Source organism: Marmota marmota, unplaced genomic scaffold, assembly GCF_001458135.2.
Source record: "Marmota marmota marmota unplaced genomic scaffold, marMar, whole genome shotgun sequence".
Lineage (NCBI taxonomy): Eukaryota > Metazoa > Chordata > Mammalia > Rodentia > Sciuridae > Marmota > Marmota marmota.
The window spans coordinates 64,556,722-64,584,116 of NW_025999900.1; the positions used below are offsets into that span (position 1 = coordinate 64,556,722).

Sequence of the window (27,395 nt, forward strand, 5' to 3'; positions counted from 1 at the left end):
CAAAACCCATATATATATCTCTCTGAAATGCAGAGTGAAGGATCAGTGTAAAAAGCATGTCAATGTTTGATCCCTGCTTTTCTCTTCTTTCTAGAACAGATGCACTCTATTTGATTGATGGATTTCTGAAGTTGCCTGTCTTATTGGGGAACTGATAGAAATGTGAGTAGTGATAATAGTTTTTTTAATGTTTTTCAGGAAAATAGCTTTTTGAATGTTTTTCAAGAAGGCATTCCATGTATTAATATACTGGGTTTAATATTGTCAAAGAAAGCCAATTGTCTCTGATGATAGTTATGTATTCATATGAAATACTGTGTGGTGCTCCACCTGGACCCTAATGATTCTTGGCCCAGCACCATTCATGATGCATGGCTGATAAACACCATGTGAGGAACTGGAAGTTCCAAACAAAGGCAATCTAGCATGCTACCTCAGTAGGAAGTGATCCTGCAGAGAGGTTGTAAGATGCGAGTATTGTGTTCTTGATCTTTGCGTTCACGGATTTTAATGCCAGTATTATAGTTGGATATATTAAAAGTATCAACAAATGAATGTAAATAAATAAATAGGTAAAGTATCATCCAATTATGAAAATGTGTGGAAGGAAGAGAGCCCATTAATACAAGTAAATTAGAAATGCTCAAGTCTATTAAGAAAGGCATCGTTTAAGAATGGTACTTTAGCTAATGATCATATAAACTGTCCAAGTAATAATCATTATGATTAGTACAAATAGGGCAATGAAGAATTAATAAACTAAGATAAGCAAATATGTGAAGTATTTTCCAGTTATATAAATGAACATGCATCTAAGGGCCTGAGCTGGAAAGACTGGCCAGGGCGGCCCTGGCTCGGCAGTCAGTCACATTTTTGCTTTGTGCTCCTCAGGATGGATGTGCACGTGGGCTTACAGATGCCTCCGTGTGGCACATGATGACAGTGTGAGTCCTAGCCCCAGACTCATCCTGCTAGCCCAGGCTGCTGTTGAGGTGTTTCCTCTGTATTTAAAAGGTGTGAAATGTCTTCTTTGAAAGCCGTCCCTGACATGATGATATATATATATTTGTGATATGTATGTGGCAATAAAAATTTACATGATGTATTACATGAACAAATCCATGTAGAAGCATTAATAGCAAAAGTACCTATAGGTGTAGGAAGTTAGTCTACAGAAAACTATAGCATTAATCAAGGCTCCAGCCCGTTATTTTTCTGTGCTTTTATTATTATTAGAGAATTAATGAATTCAGTCATAAGGAGGTGTATATAAGAATGAAGACAGGCCTAACCAGGATCAGTGGTGATGACTGTGGCACATGAGCCAGGGATGACCGCTGCACTGGGGACTGAAGCCAGAGCAGTGTTGCCTCTGGCCACTGCTTATTCTGTCCTGTTGGCAAATGTGGGGAATACAAAAGAACCATGGTTTTGATTTTGTGTTCATGGACTTAGGTTTCATTACAAGTAGATCAGTGAGAGAATAGGCAAACAGGAATGAATAAATACGAATGAGCAAAATATTGTCTGATATAAATCACATGAGATGAGAGAAAGGAATAATGTACGTTGAAAACAGTGAGGTCTGTAAAGAAATGAATAGTTAAAGGGTGTTATCCTATGGGATAAGGAAGACGTAGAAAAACATACATACACAAATATATGCACACATATATGTGTGCACATACATATGTATTTTAATGTTCTTGTTTTATTTGTGTCAAGATTGATATTGTTGGTTTTTCTAAAAGAAAAATTAACACTTATTAATTCCGAATATTAAATACCTAAATCATTAATGATTGACAGGTGACCTGCATGGACCAGTAGAGATAAGGTGTCAATTTTGCTTTTGTTCTGCTTTGCGTTTCCCTGAAGAGACCCCTGGGCTGTGTTGAGCATTCTGCCTCCATCGTGGGTTCAAAGGTTGCCTATCTGGGTAGGAGTTTGGGCAGCAAGGTGAGTCATGGGTGATGTTCTCACCATGTTTTGGTGGTTTGCTCATGGCGTTCACTGTAATAATTAAGAAGTACCAAAAAATAATTAAAGAAAAAGCTATCTATAACCCAGTGATAAATATAGACAGGGCAAGAAACATGTTAGTTGTTGATATTTACAACTTTGAGAATGATTAAGGAGGATATAAAATGAAGTGAATGATTCTATAAACAGATATTGAGGATGTTTAAGGATCTTCAAGGGTTTTTGGAATTGTGTAAATTTTTCAGTCACACATGTTTACTTTATTGTTATTAGATTATAGATAAATGAATCATTAAGGACACAGAAACGAGCTAGACAGGGTGACAAGCACCTGTAGCCCCAGGTACTTGGGAGGCTGAGGGAGAAAGATCATTTGCATCGAGGATTTCAAGGCCAGCCTGCTCAACTTAGTAAAACCCAGTGTCATTTTAAAAAAATGTAGAGGTAATGACTCTATAGACGGACTTAGGATTTCATAAGGATCTTCTTTTTTTGGTGGCTTTTGATACTTTCGTAATAAATGGATCAATAAGAGAATCAGTGTAAAATTAAAATATGTTTCACAGTTTCAATGTATAGAATTTTCAGTCAGAATATTTTAAAAATGAAAAAAATCAATGCACAATTAAAATAAGTAAAAATGAAGACACTGTAGCATTATCTAATTATCAGGAGTAGGTGAGGTGAGAGAAAATACTAATTAATAGTGATAACAATCTGGTAAGGAAAAATGGTTCTGGCTTCCGATGATGTAGATAATTCGGATAATGCCGGTGTTCTAGTTCTGCACTGATGGAAGTTTCACATTGTTTTTTCTTAATGGAATGTGAAATGTATATCAAGCCAAATTAGGTATCGCCTAAGTGACTGAATAATGACTTGTGGGTGTGAGATCAGTGGAGGGAACATCTCAGTCATGTTGTCATCTGCTCTTTCTCTCTAGAGTGGACACACCCCGACTGATCAAAGCATCTGGCCCTGACTGTGACCTCTGTGGCAGACCCTGGGTGCGGGAGCATAAAGATCAACATGTGGTCGTCAGTTACCATCTTTGGGAAGTTTGTTTATTTTGTTTGGAACATTCAAAGTTAATAAAAGAAGTATATTTAAAGTAAAAAGAACAATTGTTGTCCAAAAAAAAAAAGGTGGGATTAACATGAACCGTTGTGTTGATGAATCATTTTTCTGGCGATCAGGATGATTGAAGTGGGGCCATGGATTCTGGAGACATTTCTGTGGACACTTGAATCATCATATTTAATGCATCCGTGAAACACTGAGGACCGTGTCTTGATATGCCCATGTTGACAGTGAATCTGTAGCTACATGTGGGTGTCAGGTCTTTCTTTCTTGTTTTCTCTTTGTCCCTTGGAGTTTTTGTCTCCTAGGATCTTTCTATTTCTCATAGGATTTTTAAAAAGCAATATTAATGGATTAGTCAATGAAGAATTGTAGATGGGAATGAAATGCATGGGGCACGTGGACCATTGATGGGAAGGGGCGGCAGGCGAGTCCTACGTGATGCGAAGTCAGACACAGAGTAGTAGCTGCCCGAGGCTGGGGTGCGGTGGGAGAAAGGGGCAGATCAAAGCATACCAAGCATCATTCAGAGAGGCAGAGGTTTAGGGGAGCCTCGCCCATCCTGGTGAGAGTGGTTGTTAACAATGGGTAGCACTGTCTCAAAACGGCTCAAAGACTAGATTTTTAAATACAAGAATATTTACAAAAATGTACAAATATGTACAAAAATGACAAGGCTATGAATTGATAGATGTGTTTCATTAGCTTGATTTAACCATTCCACAGTGAAAACATATGTCAAAACAGCACATTGTATCCTGGAAATATATATAATTATTTGTCAATTAAAAATGGAAAAAGAAACCCTGACTAGACCGATACTCTCACATGAGAAAGATTTTAGAAGTATGAAAGAATTATTTTCGTGGATTTTGATCCTAGTATCATTTGTGGCCCCCATGGCAGAATTGCATGCACAGTAAATGAGAGAGGGCGTGGAGGGTGGAGAGTGCCTACTCTTAATACCCCTCTAATACTGTTAATGTAAGCTGAAACCTAAGGTCCTCCAGGGAATGTCGGTGGATCACGTGTCTTATCTCTGACCAAGGATGATATAGATAGTACGCTCAGTTTTTATTCTGGGCCTACGGCAATTTTGATATTTTTCATTTTCTTATGGAAAAATAACAAATATGAACCCAAAGTCATATAAACTTAATCGCTCACTAAAAAAAAAGGGGGATTGTGCAGATCAGTCTTGGTCATCGACTCTGTCCTTCTCAGGATGCGCAGAGCCAGGTGGGTAGGACGAGGCTGTGCTGCGGTCACCTCTGTGTGTCGGACCGTGGAGACCAGTGTGGATAATGGCCAGTGTGCTCAGTGTTTTGTCCGGGATATCGAGTGTGCTATCCCAGAAAGTAAGGCTAATCAGAGAGGGCAGCTGTTGCCCCGTGATAAATATGGCGTTGAAATGGAACATGGCGTTGATCCATTGATCTTTTTTTTTTTTTCTTGTCACAGTGAGGATGAATAATGAAGGAAGAGTAGTCGATGAATGTGATTGTCTAGAAAAATATTAAGGATCTCCTGTGCAGTTTTTATGATCAGTGGCTATTTATTTTATTATTACTGGAGAATTATAAGTTAATTAGTTAACAAAAGTAGATGAGAGTGTAGAGAAATTGACCCAAGACAGGGTAATGACGATGACCCTGGGGTATGAGTTCTATGCAGTGAGTGACTACTGCGTGCTCCATTCAGTGAGACCCGATAATAACAAAACAAAGTATATCCGTTTGGGTTGGAGTGATCTTATGTACAGATTCTAGCAATGTAAAGGGACCATTTTCTTGGATTGCTTTTTCTATAGTTGTGTTCTACTGTCATAAATGATAACAACGTTACAATCATTGGAGAAATGTAAATAAGCGAAGATAAGAAGTGTCTACTCCGTAACCGTGGCGAGGCAATAAAAATACTAAAATATATTGAAAATACCGAATTTTGGGCTGGGATTGTGGCTCAGTGGTAGAGTGCTCGCCTAGCACATGTGAGGCCCTGGGTTGGATCCTCAGCACTACATAAATAAATAAAATAAAGATATTATGTCCAACTACAACTAAAAAAATAAATAAATATTAAAAAAAGAAAATACCAAATTTTATTAAAAAGAATTTTTTATTCTTAAAAATTAAAAATAGTCTATTAAAAAAAGTGCCTTACTTCTTTGAATGAGGATGATTTAGACAATTCAAATTGTCTATGGATCAGTGGAAATTTTGATATTCTTCATTTTCTTGAGAGAAAACTTAATAGGTATCACCTCAAATTCATATGTACCTAGAGGGCTCGATGAGGGAGCACCTCCATCTGGGGTCAGTTGCTCAGCACGTGCACTGCTGAACTACCCCCAGCACCGACCACACTCTGGGTGCCCAGGCTGCCTCTCTGTGCTGAGGCACTCGGTCCACTCTGGGCTGGAGTGAAGCACATCTACTGGTTTTTGTGACAAGGGGATCAATCAGAGGCCTGATCCATCAGGCAAACGGTTCCCAAGACAGGTGGTGGGCACACAGATGGATCTTATGTGGTCTTTGAGTGTTTGTGATTCACATGTATTTAATTATTATTGGCAAAATCACAGAGTCATCAATAAACCAGTTTAGGTAGGACGGAGGAAGGCCCAACCTTCGTCCAGCGAGGGCAGCTGGTGGCACCTGAGTCACGGATAACAGGTACCGTGTCTGGACATCTGAGCCAGACCCAGCAAGGCCCTATCCTGAGGGATGCCCTTGTTCTGTTCCATGCTTTCGCCTATGCAGATTAATTCATTGGTGAACAATAAATAACTAGGTGTGTCAAACAATGAATAAGTGCATGAAACCTTGTCTAGCCATGAATGTCTGTGGTGAGGCATGGAATAACGTGAATATAAACAACACATTGAAACACGTCAAGCAATCAGTGGACTGAAGATGTCACTTCTTTTCCTAAGGACCATTAGGCAGTGACACGGGTAGGCAGCATCCAGTTTTGTAGGTGTGCATCCAACACACCCAAACATGTTTCTGTGTGTGTATCCATGTTTATATTATGAAACAGTCGATACCTGACTGTCGGCACAAAGGAGGACAATAAGGACTCCTTAGGGACCACCTCAGCCTCTTACTCTCATTGTCCTCAAGAAGGACACACGCCCCCTCATTTGTGCATTCCTCCATGGAGCGAGCTCCGTGTTCCCTCGAGGCTGAGGGCAGAGGACCACTGTGAGGAAGGCTCACATCCTTCTGAGAGTTTTGCCATGAGGTGGTCACTGTGTCATTAAAAATGTGAAACATAATCCAAAAGGCCAACCATGGACAACAATTAAGGTGGAATTAATGAGATTTATGAATCCCCATGTGATGAAAGTTCATGGAAAAAATACATGGATATGCCGAGTGATCCCTCAGACATGCACGACACTCATTGCCCTGCCTCTCAGGTTTTTGTGAAACCTAGTTTTAAAACTTACATCAATAAGTTGATCAATTAACAAATACACACGAGAATAAAGAAAAAGGGATGTAATCCTGAGTCACAGGATGAGTGTTCTGTGTGTGAACCTCTGAGGTCCAATAAAAAAGTGGGTGTAGTCTACACCTCTGTTTAAAGCGCCCCCATAGACTGATATCAGGAAAGTTAAAGGCTCACTTTTTGGAATGACCCAAAGAAAGAATTAGTGTACAGATAAAATATGGTGAAGATGGTCTCACATTCCCACCAGTCCTGTACATGGGTAAGTAATTAAAACCATGAACACAGTAAATATACAGACATCTATCAAGGAATATAACTGTCTCCACCCTCATCCTTCTCTGGACAGGAATGACATCTACAGCCAATAATCAAGTTCTGTAATGTTGGTTTTCTCCAGAGAAGAACAGTGAATGTCCTACTTCCCTGTGCAGTATAACACTGAGCAAGGGCCAAGTGAAAGGCGGGGCCCCAAAGAGGAATCACAACTTTGTGTTCATATGTTCCACATTGTACAGTTCCGAAACTTTGTGGTAAAGCAGGAAACATATCAACACATACAGATCATAGTGCAGTTCAAAGAGAAATAACTGGTGTGTGCATGTCTCCTTTTGACTAATGGTGGTGTAGACCTAATTATAGACAGTGTTCTGGGTCAATGGCAAGTTCAAATTAATGAATTGGCACAAATCAAGAATGAACAGTGAGCACACCCCATTTGTTGTCAACATCTCTGCTCTCTTCTTCTCAGAGTGGACATTGCCTTTGGACAAGAGGGCTGGCCCATGGTCAGGTGCTGTTAGCGCCCTTCTGAGGAGGAGCTGCAGACCTGTGTGAGTCATAACTAGCGTTCCTACTTCGAATGGGTAGCAGGCTTAAGACCATGTACTGATTCACAGGAAGTGTACAGCATAGGCACAAATGTGACGTTCTGTACCTCCCATAGATAACAGGAGGGACATGAAGCATTGCCTTGATTATGCATATGACACAGAGGTGTCAATGTTGAATGATTACACATACAGAGTAAAACAACCAGGCATTTCAGACTTAGTGAATCAAAGGCTTATAATTTATCAATTAATGAATGAATAACTTAGAAAGTAGCAATGGTTGGACAGATTGAAAACCCATAGTGAGTCGATGATGACTGCTGGAGGTGTCTGAGTGAGGACTGTGACTTGCCTCTGGATCTGAGTTCCTTCACTAAGTGCAATGTACGATAATCGCATTAAAGTGTGAGAGATGCCAAGGGGGGGGGCGCATCTCCATTAGTTGCCACCTTCTCTGCCCTCTGCTCCTCAGATTGGACCTGGCCTGTGGACAGGAGGATGGCTCCGTGGTCTGGTGCCCTTAGGACCCTCCTGAGGGGAGCGGCCGATCAGTGTGAGTCCTGGTCAATCTTCCTGTTTGAGATGGGTTGGCTTGCATAAGGCTTGTGTCAGTCAAGTATAAATTAATGAATCAGAAAGTAGCCATGGTCAGACAGATCAAGGATGACTGCTGGAGGTGTATGGGTGAGGACCTCTGGATCTGAGGTCCTTCCCTATCTCCCACCAAGGGTGTTTGTCTAAATGTCTCCCTGTGACAAATTAAAAGTGGGGCACTTCTCCGATTGTTGTCATCTTCTCTGCCCTCTGCTTCTCAGAACGGACCTGGCCTGTGGACAGGCGGACGGCTCCATGGTCAGGAGCCATGAGCACCCTGTTGAGAGGAGCTACAGCCCAGTGTGAGTTGTGGTTAGTCTTTCTCTTTGGGACGGGGTGACTTGCACAGGGCTTATGATCATTCAATTAATGCATGAATAATGATCCAGAAAAGGAGGTGGTCGGAGTGAGCGAGCAGCTGCTGTGGGACAATGATGATCCTGGGAGCTGTACGAGTGAGGACAGTGACTGCCTTTGAATCTGAGGTTCTTCTCCAACTCCGACCAGATCTGATTGCTTAAGGGTCTCACTGTGACAGGTGGACTCTAGGGCGCCTCTCAATTTGTTGTCATCTTCTCTGCCCTCTGCTCCCTAGAATGGATACGACCTGTGGACAGAAGGGTCTTCCATGTCCATGGTTAGAAGAAGCTGCTGACCACTGTGAGTCATAGGAGTGTTCTTGTCTTGGTTTGGATGGTTTTCTTGAGTACTTCCTGAATTATAAAAAAATGTGAAATACGATAAAAAATAGACGGTGTATTTTTGATAGATATATGTGCCCTATGAAGTATTGATACTGTGTCTATGAAAAATTGAGGGTTATTAATGGATTAATTCCAAGATACTAACACTGGAATGATTCCATAATAGACTAGGAATAATGTGGCTCTTCTGTGGGTTTTGTGAATCAAGGTTCTATAATTATAATTATTCCATTAATGAATTAATCAATAGGCAATGAATGGATTAATCAATAGACAAATTAGAACTCTTTGGGCAAACAGAGGATGATGACTAGTGGTGGCGTATGAGTCATAGAATATGAACTCATGTCTGGCTTTCTCTTCTTGAAATAATGTTATTAAACAGGCATTAGTGATATAGAATATATTTATTTTTGGTCAATGTATTCATTGATTTTTATTCTATAATTATATTTGGATCAATGAAAAATCTGTATAATGTAAATACTATTATAAGAGGCCTGACCAGTCATTGTTACGTATTACAACTATTGACAGCAATGTAAGTAAATGTTACACTGCTGTGCCTTCCTTGGCTAAGAGTGTTGTACACAGTGTGATTGATAGGTATTACTCAGCATCCGGGACAAACAATATTTCTGGTTATTCATTTTTGTACAAAAGAATGATACAAATATCCTCCAGATAATGAATTCCTAGTAGAACAAGTACAGGGAATATGAAAAGCCAGGGTCAGGGGACAGGTGTCCTGTATCAATGGTCTGCTTTGTTCTCTGTTCCGCAGACTGGATGATTTTGAGCCCATTAATGCTGCCATCATGTTGTCATGGAGTTTGGATTACGTGAGTAATAGCTGATGTTCCAGTTTTATCTGCTTTTTTTTTTTAAAGAAGTATTGCTACTTTTAAAAAATTAAATATAACCCAAGAAGGTAAAATGTTCCCACATGAAGTATACAATGTATAATGTTACACCAGCCAGCTATACATGAGCAGAAAGCTCAGGATGTCACAGATGCTTCTTCCTGGCAAATAATATAGATGAAGCTTAGTGAGATTTAATGTTTCTTTTCTAAAAAAATTTAAACCCATAAAAACTAACCATAGCCCCAATAATGAATATAATGAGGAACTTTACATTTATTAATTGATCGTGAGCCACACGGAGGTTGAATATTGAGAGATGCTGTATGTTTGACAGAGGATTCTACAGACAGATGTTGGATTTGTCCAGCAGCTTAGGTTCTGGACATCATGTTTCATTTTATTCTTATACATTAATTAATTACCTAATCAAAACAAAGGAGCAAATGAATGATCCATGAAGAGACCAAGACATGACCTTGTGCTCTTGGCTGGTGTCACATGAGCCCCATATGAGGGAGAAAGCGTGTCTGGACATGATGTCCAACATGAGAGGAATAGAAGTCTTTTGGTAGGCACCATCCTCAGGACACAGGCAGGAACATGGAAGGATCTTGGTCTTCCCCTGTGTGGTTACACTTGCAAATCCTACAACTATAGTTAGATGAGAAAATGCCAGACAATGGCGCACTGAGGCATTGTTTAATGACAGAACTCAGTGGTGGGTCAGGGAACACATGGTGTCAGCACACAAGTCCAATCTGTGCTGGTGTTCCATGGCCAAGCCTTCATGGCTTAGAGGACACAGTGAGTGCAGGGACCCTGCAGGGTTCCTGCTGTGGTCTGGGGCCATTTTGAATTAGCTACTTTTGCTGAGAGCTAAAACAATACCCTTTCAGTTAACATGCAGAGGCCACATGAGTGAGTTTCTCAATGAAGAGTGAAAAGCAAGGGTCAGTGGAGAGAATGTCTCAGTGTGTTGTTTGTTTGCTTTTCTTTCCTTGGGTCTGCTGTGCACTTGTCCCCAGTGGACCCTCTTGGAGCTGGTTTGGAACTCCTCCGTGGCCAGGTGCTCCATGGGTGACTCTCCAGCAGATCTGGAGGTCAGTGTGGGTCTTGGTCTTTGTTCTTGCCTTGGTTTACGTGTTTTGAATCATAGGCTCTCATAAATATTATCGGCTAATTAATAGGTGAATGATAGTACTCTTGTGTTTTGTTATTCATGTATAATTATCGATGAATTGTCCAACAAATCAATTTCTATTAGTTTTAGTTGAAAGGGGGCTTAGCACTGGACCAATCATGACATCTGGTTGCATGTGAGTGACTTGCGATGAGCACCTGGTGTCTGAAACTCTGAGGTCCCTTCTTCATTTCTGATCTTTTATCTTTCAATATCAGTGTTGGAGGGTCTTATTTTTTGATCCTTGTGTTCATGAGTTTTGAAAATAATGTAAGTGATCAAGAATGTATCATTAAAGATGTAAATTAAGAAAGATGAAGATGGTCAAGCATTGTTTATTAATAAAATATATAGTTAGCTAAATGATTGTCAACACAGATATAATATGCAGATGAAAATTCTCATGATAAGTAATAGCTAATCATTACTCTTGGCAAATTTGAGATTTTATTAAGAGGAAAAGAAATCTAATTACAATAGATTAATCAATGTCTAAATTTCTGATTTATAGTAGATAACATGGACAATGGAGAGAAGGTTTTCATCATGTCCCCTGCTCTGTACTCTTTGGAAGTGACGCAGTCACCTGATTGAAGCTTCTCTTGTGACCAAAAATGTCATTCTTCCTTTGAGTTAAGAAAGACTTAAGGTGAGTTTTTGCCAAAGTTCTTTCTTAGCTTTACTCATTTGAGTGTGTTCATGGTAAATAAAATACTATTAAGTTAATTCAATAAGGAAAATAAATTCAAAAGGTATGTTACACAATATTATGCTGTTGTTAATAATATATATTATATTTTTAAAATATATGAAAGGAGACCTTCTATGTTCTCACCTCAAAATTCATAAATATATGAGGTAATGCATATATTGATTAGCTAGATTTAGTCATTGTACAATCTGTATAGATTGTACAATGTTATACATGAGGAATACATAGGTCTTTTTTTTCTTTTTTTTATTATGGATTTTATTTTTTTAAATACACGACAGTGGAATGTATTACAATTCTTATTACACATATAGAGCACAATTTTTTATATCTTTATATAAAGTATGTTCACACCAATTCATGTCTTTATACATGTACTTGTGTGTTTTTTTGCATCACAATTCTTATTACACATATATACCACAATTTTTCATATCTCTGTTTGTTTATAAAGTAGGTTGACAGCGAATTCGTGTCTTCATACATGTATTTTGGATAATGATGTCCATCACATTCCACCATCCTTGCCTCCTCCCTTTCCCTCCCTCCCCTCTGCCCCATCTAGAATTCATCTATTCCCCTGCCTCCTCCCTTTCCCTCCCTCCCCTCTGCCCCATCTAGAATTCGTCTATTCCTCCCATGTTCCCCGTCCCACCGCACTATAAGTCAGCCTCCTTATATCAGAGAAAACATTCGGCATTTGTTTTTTTTGGGTATTGGCTAACTTCACTTAGCATTATCTTCTCCAATGCCATCCATTTACCTGCATATGTCATGATTTTATTCTCTTTTATTGCTGAGTAAAATTCTGTTGTGTATACATGCCACATTTTTTTTTATCCATTCATCCACTGAAGGAATCTTATCTCTCAATTAAAAACTTAAAAAGTTTTAAGTGAATAAAATATTTACCATGACCTAATTATTAGTATCAGATTAAACATTAAGTTATTCAGTTTAATTTTACTCTTATGTTGATAATTGTTTCTTAGACTGATGTCCAAAGATCTTTTTGGTTTTTGTAAACCATGCAGTTTTGTTGTTATTAATGTTATAACCTTTTTATTGATCAGAACATCAGAACAAATGCAGAAAAGGTTATCCAGTCAGGGACCAGTGATAGCAATGATGACAATTTGTGTTACAGACTATGAATAATATGTGTCTGAAACTCTGAGGTCCAACACACTGCAGAATTAGTCCATTTTCTCTATTGGAATTGACTCTAGAAAAAAATCAGGGATGTATACACATGATGTCATTGCATTTATGGCAATAGGTTCATTATTAATGTGTCATTAAGCTAATGTAATAAATTCATAGAGAAGAGGTGATGTATTCTTTATGAACATTTACATTGAGGCAGGAAATATTGGTTATATGTGCAGATATTTAAGTTAAAATAGAAATATTGTTTAAAATATATAACACTTTATGGCTATTTAGAAACAATCTTACCATTTTAGGTAAGAATTGTATAGACAGTAAATAAGAGTCAGTTTTCTTATTCTGCGTCAGGCTCAAGATGGAAATATTCCTTTTGTAAGATGTATGTGCATGCACGCATATGTGTTCATACAGAAGCACAAAATATACACATACATATGCATACACACAAACACACACAGCACAAATGAAATAGTAATAAACAGCTGAATGACTGCATGAATGAAATGAAGAACATAGAAATCAGTGCACACAGAGCTTCCTTTTGACTCTTGGAATGAGGCACTGAGGTGACTTACATTCTTCCCTGGTCACTAGCTGTGGTTGCTTAAGAGTGCTGGGATTCGTGTGAGTAATGGTTAAAGTTCTCTCCCTCAGGTCAGGGTCTTTCTTCATCCTACAATTATGAATGTATTATTAAAAGTGTGATATTTTGATTTGGAGTTTGGTAGGAGATAAAAGCATTTAGTATCAATCTTCTCATAGAGAAATGTCTACATTAGGACCCAGGTAATCGATAGTGTTTAAAATTGAAAGCAAAACCTGGAAGGACAAGAAGAAAATGAGTTTGGCAGGTACAGGAAACATATTCTGTTTTCTTTTAATATTTACTTTTTTTTAGGTGGACACAACATCTTTATTTTCTATGTGCTGATGATAGAGCCCAGTGCCTTATGCATGCTAGGCGAGCACTCTACCTGTAAGCCACAACCCCAGCCCTGGGAAACATATGTTTTAGAAATAGAAACAATACCTAAAAACACAGAGAAATATTTGCAATTGATTCTGTTCAGGGGTGAGATTCAGGATTACAGAAGGCTTTTAATTGTGATAATTGTACAAATAAAAATTTTAGAAATTAAATTAAGTTGCTCTTTTAAGCCCCATATAAATATAAATTTGAAAAAGAAAATCCTCTATTTGCTTATTTTTCAACTCTTTGCCTGCTTTAATTCTACATAAATAAAATCTTACTTTTTTCAGAAAAAGAGATTGAAGTAGTTAAAGAACACAATTGTTTCTTGTGACATCTATGGATATTGAAGCTTTGTATTAATGAATGTAGCCACAAAACAGGATAATACACACAAAGGACATAATAATAGGAGAGTACTTCTTTGTGTGCAGATCAGGGTTATAAAGCCTCTTCTAATACAAAAAGACGTTCCTAACTCTTCTGAATGGTAGCATTTAAAAATTTTTAATTTATATTCTCAAATTTTCATTACCAAATATAATCAAATGAATCATGAAAGAAGTCAGGTAACAGTGGTGGAAGATGGCAGTCTAGGCCAGTGATGACTGCAGGGGCCATATACGTCATATGTGTGGAAGAGGTGCCTGGAGCTCAGGTCAGAGTGGAAAACGCATCCCCTCCTGTGGGTGGGATCCTGTAGGCAGGTGTCAGGGTTCACGGAGCCTTGGTCTCGTACCTGTGGCCATGTGTCTTCAAACTGTCATGCTTATACCTATGAAACGACCCATCAATAAATATAAATAAATAGACGTGAATGAACTAAAACATGGATGATTCCAGAAAACTATTAAAGTAATGTGAACCCCAAGTCCAGTTTAAGGAGAGCCCCACGAGTGCTCACCTTTTTGGCAAAGGATAATTTAGAGAGAGTACGTTATAGACAAAGGTTCATTTTCTGTCAGGAGTATGTGCAAAATTGTTCGTTTTCATATGGAATGTATATTTCAAATTACTGATTACCTCAGTGAGTGGCTAAATGTGAGGTAAAAAACAAGGACCAGGGTACAGAATGTCCTCATTTAAAAAGCACTTGCTCTCATTCACACTCCTCAGAATGCACCCCTCCCCGGGCTGAAGGGCTCTGCTTGGGTTGCATGTTATGTTAGGAACCTGGAGAGCACTGTGTAGCTGATGTTCTTACCCCTGATTTAGGGACTTATTTAAGGACACAATAGTTCTCCTGGTCCATCTGGGATGTGTTTCAGGACCCCCAGTGAATGCCAAGACTGGATACAGCCCTGAACCCTACACACACTTATGTTTTTCCCTGTATGCATGTACTTAAAATAGTTGGATTATAAATTAAGAGCAGTTAGTGGTCCACAATAACTGATGATAAAATAGAGCTGTTATCACATATACTGGAATAAAAGTTATTTAAAACATGATTTTTTTTTCCTGAAATTTTTAATTAAATATTCTCGGATCATTGCCATCCTGAGTAACTGAAACTATGGAGATTGAAAGCACTGATTATTAAAAAGCGTGAAATATAATAAATAAAGGCAAATTGTTGCCTAGTGGCAAATAAGGGATTCATATGAGGTATTATTGATTAATGTATATCAGAAATACTAAGGGTAATGAGTGAGAGGGATGTAGTATAATGGGAATGATCCTAGTTGAGTATTTGGGATCTTAAGTCTCTTCTTGGACCTTTGTCATTCATAGTGTTTTAAAATTGTAATTACTGAATTAATCAATTAAATAATTCAGAAATGAATGAAGAAATTGTGGGCCTTCCCCAGGCCAACAAGACATGCTAGTGTGAGTCAAAGATTAAAAATGTATGTATGACACTCTGAGGCCCAACATAAAGACAATCTTGTCTTTGTTTTTACACACTGTCTTTCTACCATTATTATTGATCAATGAAAGAATCAGTGAACAAATAGATAAATAAGTCGACATAAAATAGATGAAGCATTGCTGAAGTACAGAATTTTCTGATGAGGCCAGAAGAATGATTAATGTACATTGGAAACATGAAAGGAAATAAGAAATGAATGGCACTTGAGTGGCAGCTCTTTGGCTGATGATGATACAGTGTGAATTACAGACAGGGTTTGTGTTCTGGGTCAGTGGCAAGTTTGAGGTTGTTCATTTTCTTGAGAGAAAGGGAATGATGTACTCAGAATCACTGATTACAGCTCTGATGTACACATTGGAAGGAACTCCCTCGGGATGGTTCGTGCATCCTTCATGGGTTTGGAGACTGATGTGAGTCATGGTGCCCTTGTGTTGGCTTAAGGATGTTCACTGTAGCATTAAAGCTGTGCCATATGGAGAGGGCCCGCTAGGGTCCAATGACAAGCACAGGGTGCACACAGAGTACTCTATTTATTAATTCATTTATGAAAAGTGAGGATTTTTAGTAAAGGAGATACTTTAAAAATTTTTTTTTTTTTAGTTGTAGATGGACAAACTATCTTTATTTGTTTAATTATTTTTATGTGGTTCTGAGGATCGAACCCCAGGCCTCACACCTGCAAGGCAAGCACTCTACCACTGAACTAGAGCCCCCGCCCAGTAAAGGAGATATTGATCAGAGAATGATTTCATATGCAAGTTAGGGATATTAGGATTCCTCATGGGTTTTGTGGATCATAGTGCTTTAAAATTATTATTAGTGAATTTCTGAATTAATCAACAAATCATCTAGAAATAAGTCAAGAACAAATGGCCCCTTCCTGGACCGATGATGACGACTGGTGGTGTGTGAGTCAAGCATGATGACTACATGTGTCTGAAACTCTGAGGTCCAATGCCAAGGACTCTTGTCCATTCCCCATTCAGAGGGGTCCCATAGGGAGATGCTGGGCACGAAGTTATGGGCTTGGTTTTTGTGCTTAACACAGAATGAATTATAAGGTACTCTTGTGCCAATGGCAATTTCAAAGTTGTTCGCTTTCTTAAGAGAAAATGAAATGCCGACCTTTTAAGGAATGATTTTGCACATGTGACTGGCTAGATGATAGATTCTGCACAGAGCAGGGGTCTGGGGAGGATGCCCTGGTTTTATCCCCTCCTCTGTTTTCTACTTTCCAGGATGGACATGCTCCAGTTGACTTTAGCACTCTCTTTGGGGCAGGAGCTCTGCAGCTCTCTCTGTGTGTTCGGAACATGTTGACCAAGGTGAGTTGACAGTCTGTTCCCTCCATGTGACCCATCCTAAAAAGTGTTGCCAGGAACATACAAGGATCTTGTGTTAGGCTGTTGTGTTGATGAATTCATCATGATGGTATTACAAGGAATCAATGGTATCAGTGGCCACATAAGCGAACATATGATGCATAAAGGTGGTAACCATGTTCATTGTTAAACTATATAATAAGTAAAATAATATTAATCATAAAGTGGAATGAATGATAATGGAACAAATGTACTTCCTCCTCCTGTGTATATTGTCTTTGACTAAATATAGTAATGGAAAGGGAATACATAATACTGTTTGATCTGAGATATTTATACATTTAGTGTTTGATTTGTTAAGAGAAAAATAAATATCATCACAAATAACCTGGGAGACTAGGTAATTAGAGGGAGGCCTGGGGATCAGTTGACAGAATGTCTCAGTGTTTTCAGTCTTCTGCTCTGCTCTGTGCTCCTTGGAGTGGATGTACCTGTGCTGATTCAAGGGTGATCCCTATGGTGGTGAGCTCTTGCCTCAGCAGGCTCCGAACAGAGACATCAGCATGGGTCATATTTGGTGGTTGCTTGGTTTATGCCAATGATTAATATTTCACGTTAATATGAAATCTTACTTTAATGTATAAAAGAAGCCTAAGTTTCATTAATGAAAGATTTTAGGTTTTTATAAATATAATGTGATTGACTTCTAGGGACATCAAAGAGCTTGCTCTTTTTGTGATTTGCATGTGTCTCCTTCTTGGTTTCTCTCCCCGTCTTCAACCTCTGCCCTCTGGGATCTCACAAGGTTATGTTGCCCTAGGTGATCTCAAACTCCTGGTCTCAAGGAATCTTCTCCGTCAGCCTCCTGAGTAGCTGGGACTGGGGGTGCCTCCACTTGACCCAGCTTTAAGTGGTTTGGTAATTCCATAAAGAAGAGTAGATGTGCATGCTGGGAAAGAGGGCCAGTCCTGAGATGCAGAAGACAGGGGAGGCTGTGCTGTGGATGTTCCATGTGAAGCACTGGACACCACTCACACAGGATCTAGTCCTTGCCCATATTCAGTGTGATGCCATAGATGGGGACAGGAATACCCAAGGGCTGGTTTGTGGTCTTGTCCATGAGCTTTGAAAATGTCATCCAAAAAACATCAATGGTAGTATGAAAACAAACGTATAAGTGAATAAAAATGAAGAGGTGAAACACTGTTCGTGGCTAAAGCAGTAGCAAGCGGGAATGCCAGTGCGTGCTGGAGTGGATGACAGATGGAGCAGGTGGATAGCTTTGTTGACTAACAATGGTGTATGCACTAAGGAACAGTGATTGCCCCGAGTTCTGTCCATGTTTGAAGCTTTCTAAGAAGAAAAGTAAGCAAATATTACCCTAAATTAATAAATATCTAAGTGACATGTAAATTGGAGATAGAAATTATGGGTCAGTGGACAGAATGTCCCAATCTTTTTATTGTTATCTCCTTGAAGTAGCCTGCAGAGGAGATTGGCTAAGCTAAATTAAGCACTGTGCCATATCACATTCTCCTGTTACTTCTTTCTTCTGAGGAGATCATTTTTTTGTTTGTTTCTTAATGAAATCTGAATCAATCTTTCTGTTTGGAGGATGCTGCACACAGATGGTAGGAAATATAGAGTGTATTTGATTTTTATCTTTTGTTCATAGATTTTTATTTTACTTTCATAATTAGATTATACAAAAAGAGTCATATAGACAGTGTTCTTGTCTTGAGTTCAGTCATTTCTTTCATTTTATTTCTCTTGTTTGTATGGTACTAGGGATATCCTAGAATCCAGGGCCTTGCACATGCTAGGCAAGTGCTCTGCACTGAGCTATATACCCATCATTGGGTACAGTCAACTTCTTGAGAGTCCACATAGCATCATTAAAAAATATCAGACAAGCCATGCACAGTGATACATGCCTGTATTCCCAACTACTCCGGAGGCTGAGGCAAGAGGACTTGAAGTTTGAGGTGAGTCTCAGAAACTTAGTGAGAACCTGTCTCAAAATAAAAGTTACTGTTTTTGTTTTTGTCTAAAGTACTACATTGGTGAGTATATTTTTCTAATTAAAAAGGATTGGGAAATATATTTACCTTCTAATATTTGTCACATGTCAATATTCAGTGTTGTAATTATTTTTTATGTTTTCGTGGAGCACTTGAGTTACACATAACAGTGTTCATTTCCCTTATCATACATGCATGGAATATCATTTGTTTCACTTCAATCCCCACCACTTACTTTTTCCCTCTCGTTTTCCCTCCCTTCCTCCCCCTGCTCCCTTCCTCAATAAAGGGTTGGATACAGCTCAGGGATGGAACTCTTACCTGCATATGTGATGCCCTCAGAGCCATCACTAGTACAACGAAGAAAAAATTAGCAAATATTTATCAAAGGCCCATCAATACAAATGGTCCATGCCCTCGATCTGGAAAATCCTACAGATAGATAAGGGAAATAGCCTGTATTTGCCTTGTACCTCATATCATGCATTTTTATTCCTTTGTAATAAGATTAATAAAAGAACCAATATATAAGAATATAAAGATAGGTTATGTAAAAAAAATGCTGTATCAGTAAAACCTGGTGAGGCAATGCATATGGTTAACGTACACTAAAACAATCTAAAAAATAAAAGACACATAATAAACATCTATTTAGAAAATTCAGCATAGACATTATTCAACAATGTTTATAGCTAGTTCACTCAAAAGTTCAGACATACATTTTCTGGAAGAGGAAAGGTAGAATAATGAATATCTAAATAAGGAACAAATAGTAGGAAAAAGCAGAGTGCAGTAGTGAACACATACAAACAGCTATCATCTCATGTGCTCTCTCCACCTCAGAGTGGACATGGCCTGCGGACAGGAAGACGATGCATTGTGAGGAGGAGTTATACACCAATGTGAGGTGTGGTAGGAATTCTTGCTTGATATGGGGTAGTATGCATAAAATTATTGACAGAATTATTAAAAGATGTAAAGCAAAATGAAAAATGTAAAGTTGGGTAATTAAAGAAATAACAGAAAGTTGAAGATTGATTGTGTATCTGTGAGAATTTTGACTAGCACTGAGGTGTCAAATTACAAAGGTTCCAATGCAGAATAAAGAAAACAAGACACATCAGACTTGATGAATAATGACATTTATAATTAGCAAATTAATGAAATAATGAATTTAAATTACATTAGCAATGGGTGGAAGTAAAAAGAACATATCCTGTTGGATTATGATGCAGAGGTATATGAGTGGGGAAAGAGACAAGCATTTGGATCTGAGATTCTGCACTAAAAGAAAAGCAAGAAGATTATATAACACTCTGAATATGACAGAAAAAAAGCGGGGAGAAACTTCATTTTTTGCCCCATTTCCTGCCCTCTGCTCCTCAGATTTGACTTGGCCTGTGGACAGGAGGATGGCTCCATTGTCTGGTGCCCTTAGGACCTTCCTGAGAGGAGCTGCCCATCAGTGTGAGTCCGGTTGAATGATCGTGAGTGGGATGGTTTGGCTAGCATGGGGACTGTACCAGTCAAGTATAAATTAATGAATCTGAGAGTAGCCATTGTGGGAAAGGTGGAGGAAAGCTGTTGGATTGATGATGACATCCGGATCTGTATGAGTGAGGACTGTGAATACCTGTGGCACCTGAGATCCTTCGGTATCTCCCACCAAGGGCAATTGATGGAGAGTCTCAGAGTGCCAGAGTCACAGTAGGGTACGTGTCCATTAGTGGTGTTCTCCTGTGCCCTGTGTTTCTCAGAATGGATGTGTGCTGTGGACAGGAGGATGGTTCCATGGACTGATGCCCTAAGGATCCTACTGAGGTGGAGCAGAAGGCCCATGTGAGTCCTTCTCCATGTTCATGCATGGGATAGGGTGCAATGTGTAGAGCTTGTAGTCAGTCTGTCAACACATTGCTTAATGATTTAGAAAGTAGCACAGGTTGGACAAAGTGAGAACTTGTTGGGCTCGATGATGACTGCTGGAGGTGTCTGAGTGAGGACGGTGACTAACCTCTGGATCTGAGGTCCTTTCCTCACTGCAGTCGGTGGTGATGGCATAACAGTGTCTTTGTGAGTGGAGAAAACTGGGGACCACATCCATTTTTGCCCTCTTCTTTGCCCTCATGTTCTCAGATTGGACAAGGCTGATGGACACCAAGATGGCTCCATGTTGAGGTGTGATGAGCCCATGGCGGGCAGGGGCTGCAGAGAGGTGTGAGTCGCGGGCAGCGGTCCCCTCTTGGTGGGGTGGCATTCTGTGGGCTTCTCCTCATTCGAGTTGTGATTTACTCAGTGAAGGAATGAGAGAGTAGCCCCTTGGGGGAAAAGTGAGGACCCATAGTGTATTGATGATGACTGCTGGAGGTGTCTGAGGGAGGAAGTGACTAACCTCTGGATCTGAGGTCCTTCCCTGAGTGCAATGCACGAGGATTGCAGAACAGTCTCAGGGTGACAGATGTCAAGGGGGAGCGTATACCGTTTGTTGCTACCTTCTCTGCCCTCTGCTCCTCAGATCGGACGTGGCCTGTGGACAGGAAGTATGGCTTTGTGGTCTGCTGCCCTTCAGACACTCCAGAGAGGAGCAGCCCATCAGTGTGAGTCCTGGTGAATGATTGTGAGTGGGATGGTTTGGCTAGAATGGGGACACTACCAATCAAGAATAAATTAATGAATCTGAGAGTAGCCGTTGTGGGAAAGGTGGAGGAAAGCTGTTGGATTGATGATGACATGTGGATCTGTATGAGTGAGGACTGTGAATACCTGTGGCACCTGAGATCCTTCAGTATCTCCCACCAAGGACGATTGACCGAGAGTCTCAGAGTGCCAGGGGCAAAGTAGGGCACGTGTCCATTTGTGGTGTTCTCCTGTGCCCTGTGTTTCTCAGAATGTGCTGTGGACAGGAGGATGGCTGCATGGACTGGTGCCCTAAGGATCGTGCTGAGGTGGAGCAGCGGCGCCATGTGTGAGTCCTTCTGTGTGCTCCTGCTTGGGACAAGGTGGGATGTGTAGAGCTTGTAGTCAGTCCATCAACACATTGCTTAATGAATTAGAAAGTAGCACAGGTTGGACAAAGTGAGAACTTGTTGGGCTCGATGATGACTGCTGGAGGTGTCTGAGTGAGGACGGTGACTTGCCTCTGGATCTGAGGTCCTTCCCTCACTGCAGTCGGTGGTGATGGCATAAAAGTGTCTTTGTGAGAAGGGAAAAGTGGGGCCCACCTTCATTTTTGCCCTCTACTCCGCCCTCATGTTCTCAGATTGGACGAGGCCGATGGACACCAAGATGGCTCCATGCTGAGGTGTGATGAGCCCATGGCGGGCGGGGGCTGAAGAGAAGTATGAGTCCCGTGCAGGGGTCCCCTCTTGGTGGGGGTGGCATTCTGAAAGCATCACCTTATTCAAGTTGTGATATACTCAGCGAATGAATGAGACCGTAGCCCCTTTGTGGAAAAATCAGGACCCATAGAAATCGATGTTGACTGCTGGAGGTGTATACCTGAGGACAGTGACTTGCCTCTGGATCTTATTTGCTTTTCTGAGAGCAGTGCTCGAGGATTGCAGAAATTTCTCAGTGTGAGAGATGGCAAGCGAGTGACGTATGTTTACTAGTTGCCACCTTCTTTGCCCTCTGTTCCTCAGATTGGACTTTGCCTGTGGACAGGAGGATGGCTCCATGGTCTGCTGCCCTTAGGACCCTCCTGAGAGGAGCTGCCCATCAGTGTGAGTCCGGTTGAATGATCCTGGGTGGGATGGTTTGGCTAGCATGGGGACTGTACCAGTCAAGTATAAATTAATGAATCTGAGAGTAGCCATTGTGGGAAAGGTGGAGGAAAGCTGTTGGATTGATGATGACATCCGGATCTGTATGAGTGAGGACTGTGAATACCTGTGGCATCTGAGATCCTTCGGTATCTCCCACCAAGGACGATTGAGTGAGAGTCTCAGAGTGCCAGAGTCACAGTAGGGCACGTGTCCATTTGTGGTGTTCTCCTGTGCCCTGTGTTTCTCAGAATGGATGCGTCCTGTGGACAGGAGGATGGCTCCATGGACAGATGCCCTAAGGATCATGCTGAGGTGGAGCAGCAGCGCCATGTGTGAGTCCTTCTGTGTTCTCCTGCTTGGGACAAGGTGGGATTTGTAGAGCTAGTAGTCAGTCCATCAACACATTCCTTAATGAATTAGAAAGTAGCACAGGTTGGACAAAGTGAGAACTTGTTGGGCTCGATGATGACTGCTGGAGGTGTCTGAGTGAGGTCGGTGACTTGCCTCTGGATCTGAGTTCCTTCCCTGAGTGCAATGCACGAGGATTGCAGAACAGTCTCAGTGTGGGAGATTCCAAGGGGAGGGGCACGTATACCATTAGTTGCCTTCTTCTCTGCCCTCTGCTCCTCAGATTGGACCTGGCCTGTGGACAGGAGGATGACTCCGTGGTCTGCTGCCCTTAGGACCCTCCTGAGAGGAGCTGCCCATAAGTGTGAGTCCTGGTGAATGATCGTGAGTGGGACGGTTTGGCTAGCATGGGGACTGTACCAGTCAAGTATAAATTAATGAATCTGAGAGTAGCCGTTGTGGGAAAGGTGGAGGAAAGCTGTTGGATTGATGATGACATGTGGATCTGTATGAGTGAGGACTGTGAATACCTGTGGCGCCTGAGATCCTTCGGTATCTCCCACCAAGGGCGATTGAGTGAGAGTCTCAGAGTGCCAGAGTCACAGTAGGGCACGTGTCCATTTGTGGTGTTCTCCTGTGCCCTGTGTTTCTCAGAATGGATGCGTCCTGTGGACAGGAGGATGGCTCCATGGACAGATGCCCTAAGGATTCTACTGAGGTGGAGCAGAAGGCCCATGTGAGTCCTTCTCCATGTTCCTGCATGGGATAGGGTGCAATGTGTAGAGCTTGTAGTCAGTCTGTCAACACATTGCTTAATGAATTAGAAAGTAGCACAGGTTGGACAAAGTGAGAACTTGTTGGGCTCGATGATGACTGCTGGAGGTGTCTGAGTGAGGACGGTGACTTGCCTCTGGATCTGAGGTCCTTCCCTCACTGCAGTCGGTGGTGATGGCATAAAAGTGTCTTTGTGAGAAGGGAAAAGTGGGGCCCACCTTCATTTTTGCCCTCTACTCCGCCCTCATGTTCTCAGATTGGACGAGGCCGATGGACACCAAGATGGCTCCATGCTGAGGTGTGATGAGCCCATGGCGGGCGGGGGCTGAAGAGAAGTATGAGTCCCGTGCAGGGGTCCCCTCTTGGTGGGGGTGGCATTCTGAAAGCATCACCTTATTCAAGTTGTGATATACTCAGCGAATGAATGAGACCGTAGCCCCTTTGTGGAAAAATCAGGACCCATAGAAATCGATGTTGACTGCTGGAGGTGTATACCTGAGGACAGTGACTTGCCTCTGGATCTTATTTGCTTTTCTGAGAGCAGTGCTCGAGGATTGCAGAAATTTCTCAGTGTGAGAGATGGCAAGCGAGTGACGTATGTTTACTAGTTGCCACCTTCTTTGCCCTCTGTTCCTCAGATTGGACTTTGCCTGTGGACAGGAGGATGGCTCCATGGTCTGCTGCCCTTAGGACCCTCCTGAGAGGAGCTGCCCATCAGTGTGAGTCCTGGTGAATGATCGTGAGTGGGATGGTTTGGCTAGCATGGGGACTGTACCAGTCAAGTATAAATTAATGAATCTGAGAGTAGCCGTTGTGGGAAAGGTGGAGGAAAGCTGTTGGATTGATGATGACATGTGGATCTGTATGAGTGAGGACTGTGAATACCTGTGGCGCCTGAGATCCTTCGGTATCTCCCACCAAGGGCGATTGAGTGAGAGTCTCAGAGTGCCAGAGTCACAGTAGGGCACGTGTCCATTTGTGGTGTTCTCCTGTGCCCTGTGTTTCTCAGAATGGATGCGTCCTGTGGACAGGAGGATGGCTCCATGGACAGATGCCCTAAGGATTCTACTGAGGTGGAGCAGAAGGCCCATGTGAGTCCTTCTCCATGTTCCTGCATGGGATAGGGTGCAATGTGTAGAGCTTGTAGTCAGTCTGTCAACACATTGCTTAATGAATTAGAAAGTAGCACAGGTTGGACAAAGTGAGAACTTGTTGGGCTCGATGATGACTGCTGGAGGTGTCTGAGTGAGGACGGTGACTTGCCTCTGGATCTGAGGTCCTTCCCTCACTGCAGTCGGTGGTGATGGCATAAAAGTGTCTTTGTGAGAAGGGAAAAGTGGGGCCCACCTTCATTTTTGCCCTCTACTCCGCCCTCATGTTCTCAGATTGGACGAGGCCGATGGACACCAAGATGGCTCCATGCTGAGGTGTGATGAGCCCATGGCGGGCGGGGGCTGAAGAGAAGTATGAGTCCCGTGCAGGGGTCCCCTCTTGGTGGGGGTGGCATTCTGAAAGCATCACCTTATTCAAGTTGTGATATACTCAGCGAATGAATGAGACCGTAGCCCCTTTGTGGAAAAATCAGGACCCATAGAAATCGATGTTGACTGCTGGAGGTGTATACCTGAGGACAGTGACTTGCCTCTGGATCTTATTTGCTTTTCTGAGAGCAGTGCTCGAGGATTGCAGAAATTTCTCAGTGTGAGAGATGGCAAGCGAGTGACGTATGTTTACTAGTTGCCACCTTCTTTGCCCTCTGTTCCTCAGATTGGACTTTGCCTGTGGACAGGAGGATGACTCCGTGGTCTGCTGCCCTTAGGACCCTCCTGAGAGGAGCTGCCCATAAGTGTGAGTCCTGGTGAATGATCGTGAGTGGGACGGTTTGGCTAGCATGGGGACTGTACCAGTCAAGTATAAATTAATGAATCTGAGAGTAGCCGTTGTGGGAAAGGTGGAGGAAAGCTGTTGGATTGATGATGACATGTGGATCTGTATGAGTGAGGACTGTGAATACCTGTGGCGCCTGAGATCCTTCGGTATCTCCCACCAAGGGCGATTGAGTGAGAGTCTCAGAGTGCCAGAGTCACAGTAGGGCACGTGTCCATTTGTGGTGTTCTCCTGTGCCCTGTGTTTCTCAGAATGGATGCGTCCTGTGGACAGGAGGATGGCTCCATGGACAGATGCCCTAAGGATTCTACTGAGGTGGAGCAGAAGGCCCATGTGAGTCCTTCTCCATGTTCCTGCATGGGATAGGGTGCAATGTGTAGAGCTTGTAGTCAGTCTGTCAACACATTGCTTAATGAATTAGAAAGTAGCACAGGTTGGACAAAGTGAGAACTTGTTGGGCTCGATGATGACTGCTGGAGGTGTCTGAGTGAGGACGGTGACTTGCCTCTGGATCTGAGGTCCTTCCCTCACTGCAGTCGGTGGTGATGGCATAAAAGTGTCTTTGTGAGAAGGGAAAAGTGGGGCCCACCTTCATTTTTGCCCTCTACTCCGCCCTCATGTTCTCAGATTGGACGAGGCCGATGGACACCAAGATGGCTCCATGCTGAGGTGTGATGAGCCCATGGCGGGCGGGGGCTGAAGAGAAGTATGAGTCCCGTGCAGGGGTCCCCTCTTGGTGGGGGTGGCATTCTGAAAGCATCACCTTATTCAAGTTGTGATATACTCAGCGAATGAATGAGACCGTAGCCCCTTTGTGGAAAAATCAGGACCCATAGAAATCGATGTTGACTGCTGGAGGTGTATACCTGAGGACAGTGACTTGCCTCTGGATCTTATTTGCTTTTCTGAGAGCAGTGCTCGAGGATTGCAGAAATTTCTCAGTGTGAGAGATGGCAAGCGAGTGACGTATGTTTACTAGTTGCCACCTTCTTTGCCCTCTGTTCCTCAGATTGGACTTTGCCTGTGGACAGGAGGATGGCTCCATGGTCTGCTGCCCTTAGGACCCTCCTGAGAGGAGCTGCCCATCAGTGTGAGTCCGGTTGAATGATCCTGGGTGGGATGGTTTGGCTAGCATGGGGACTGTACCAGTCAAGTATAAATTAATGAATCTGAGAGTAGCCGTTGTGGGAAAGGTGGAGGAAAGCTGTTGGATTGATGATGACATCCGGATCTGTATGAGTGAGGACTGTGAATACCTGTGGCACCTGAGATCCTTCAGTATCTCCCACCAAGGACGATTGACCGAGAGTCTCAGAGTGCCAGGGGCAAAGTAGGGCACGTGTCCATTTGTGGTGTTCTCCTGTGCCCTGTGTTTCTCAGAATGTGCTGTGGACAGGAGGATGGCTGCATGGACTGGTGCCCTAAGGATCGTGCTGAGGTGGAGCAGCGGCGCCATGTGTGAGTCCTTCTGTGTGCTCCTGCTTGGGACAAGGTGGGATGTGTAGAGCTTGTAGTCAGTCCATCAACACATTGCTTAATGAATTAGAAAGTAGCACAGGTTGGACAAAGTGAGAACTTGTTGGGCTCGATGATGACTGCTGGAGGTGTCTGAGTGAGGAAGTGACTAACCTCTGGATCTGAGGTCCTTCCGTCACTCCAGTCGGTGGTGATGGCACAAAAGGGTCTTTGTGAGAGGAGAAAAGTGGGGCCCACATCCATTTTTGCCCTCTTCTTTGCCCTCATGTTCTCAGATTGGACGAGGCCGATGGACAGGAAGATGGCTCCATGCTGAGGTGTGATGAGCCCATGGCGGGCAGGGGCTGCAGAGAGGTGTGAGTCGCGGGCAGCGGTCCCCTCTTGG

The 27,395-nt window shown here is 42.0% G+C and overlaps 2 long non-coding RNA genes and 4 other non-coding genes across 32 annotated transcripts in view; all 6 read left to right on the plus strand.

Annotated features, from left to right (window-relative positions):
* The window catches only part of LOC107150613, a 57,045-nt gene extending 51,985 nt beyond the window's left edge, over nucleotides 1-5,060 (plus strand). For 5 of the 6 annotated variants that reach the window (XR_007345988.1, XR_007345989.1, XR_007345987.1 and 2 more), the window contains 3 exons: nucleotides 95-162; nucleotides 1,810-1,959; nucleotides 2,927-5,060. This is a non-coding gene — a long non-coding RNA (uncharacterized LOC107150613). The remainder of the gene's footprint in view (nucleotides 1-94; nucleotides 163-1,809; nucleotides 1,960-2,926) is intronic. The other variant, XR_007345992.1, reaches the window with a different exon arrangement.
* A 51-nt stretch (nucleotides 5,061-5,111) lies between these two features.
* Nucleotides 5,112-27,371, plus strand: LOC125615370. 22 transcript variants are annotated; one of them, XR_007346014.1, is made up of 13 exons: nucleotides 5,112-8,606; nucleotides 9,435-9,492; nucleotides 10,542-10,616; nucleotides 11,208-11,345; nucleotides 16,660-20,231; nucleotides 20,522-20,603; nucleotides 20,898-20,978; nucleotides 22,403-22,483; nucleotides 22,774-22,857; nucleotides 23,157-23,237; nucleotides 23,528-23,609; nucleotides 23,904-24,366; nucleotides 24,657-26,916. It is a non-coding gene; the product is annotated as an uncharacterized LOC125615370 (long non-coding RNA). The 22 variants fall into 22 exon arrangements; XR_007346003.1 differs by lacking the exons at nucleotides 22,403-22,483; nucleotides 23,157-23,237; nucleotides 23,528-23,609 and having other exon boundaries at nucleotides 5,112-7,352; nucleotides 7,825-7,905; nucleotides 8,168-8,248; nucleotides 8,542-8,606; nucleotides 20,898-21,358; XR_007346005.1 differs by lacking the exon at nucleotides 22,403-22,483 and having other exon boundaries at nucleotides 20,898-21,358.
* LOC125615406 lies at nucleotides 8,947-9,018 on the plus strand. Its single transcript, XR_007346066.1, has one exon. It is a non-coding gene; the product is annotated as a small nucleolar RNA SNORD113/SNORD114 family (small nucleolar RNA).
* Nucleotides 10,806-10,880, plus strand: LOC125615460. The gene has a single exon (XR_007346109.1). It is a non-coding gene; the product is annotated as a small nucleolar RNA SNORD113/SNORD114 family (small nucleolar RNA).
* On the plus strand, nucleotides 12,518-12,592 carry LOC125615464. The gene has a single exon (XR_007346112.1). It is a non-coding gene; the product is annotated as a small nucleolar RNA SNORD113/SNORD114 family (small nucleolar RNA).
* Nucleotides 16,303-16,376, plus strand: LOC125615454. Its single transcript, XR_007346105.1, has one exon. It is a non-coding gene; the product is annotated as a small nucleolar RNA SNORD113/SNORD114 family (small nucleolar RNA).
* Nucleotides 27,372-27,395: the final 24 nt, after the last annotated feature.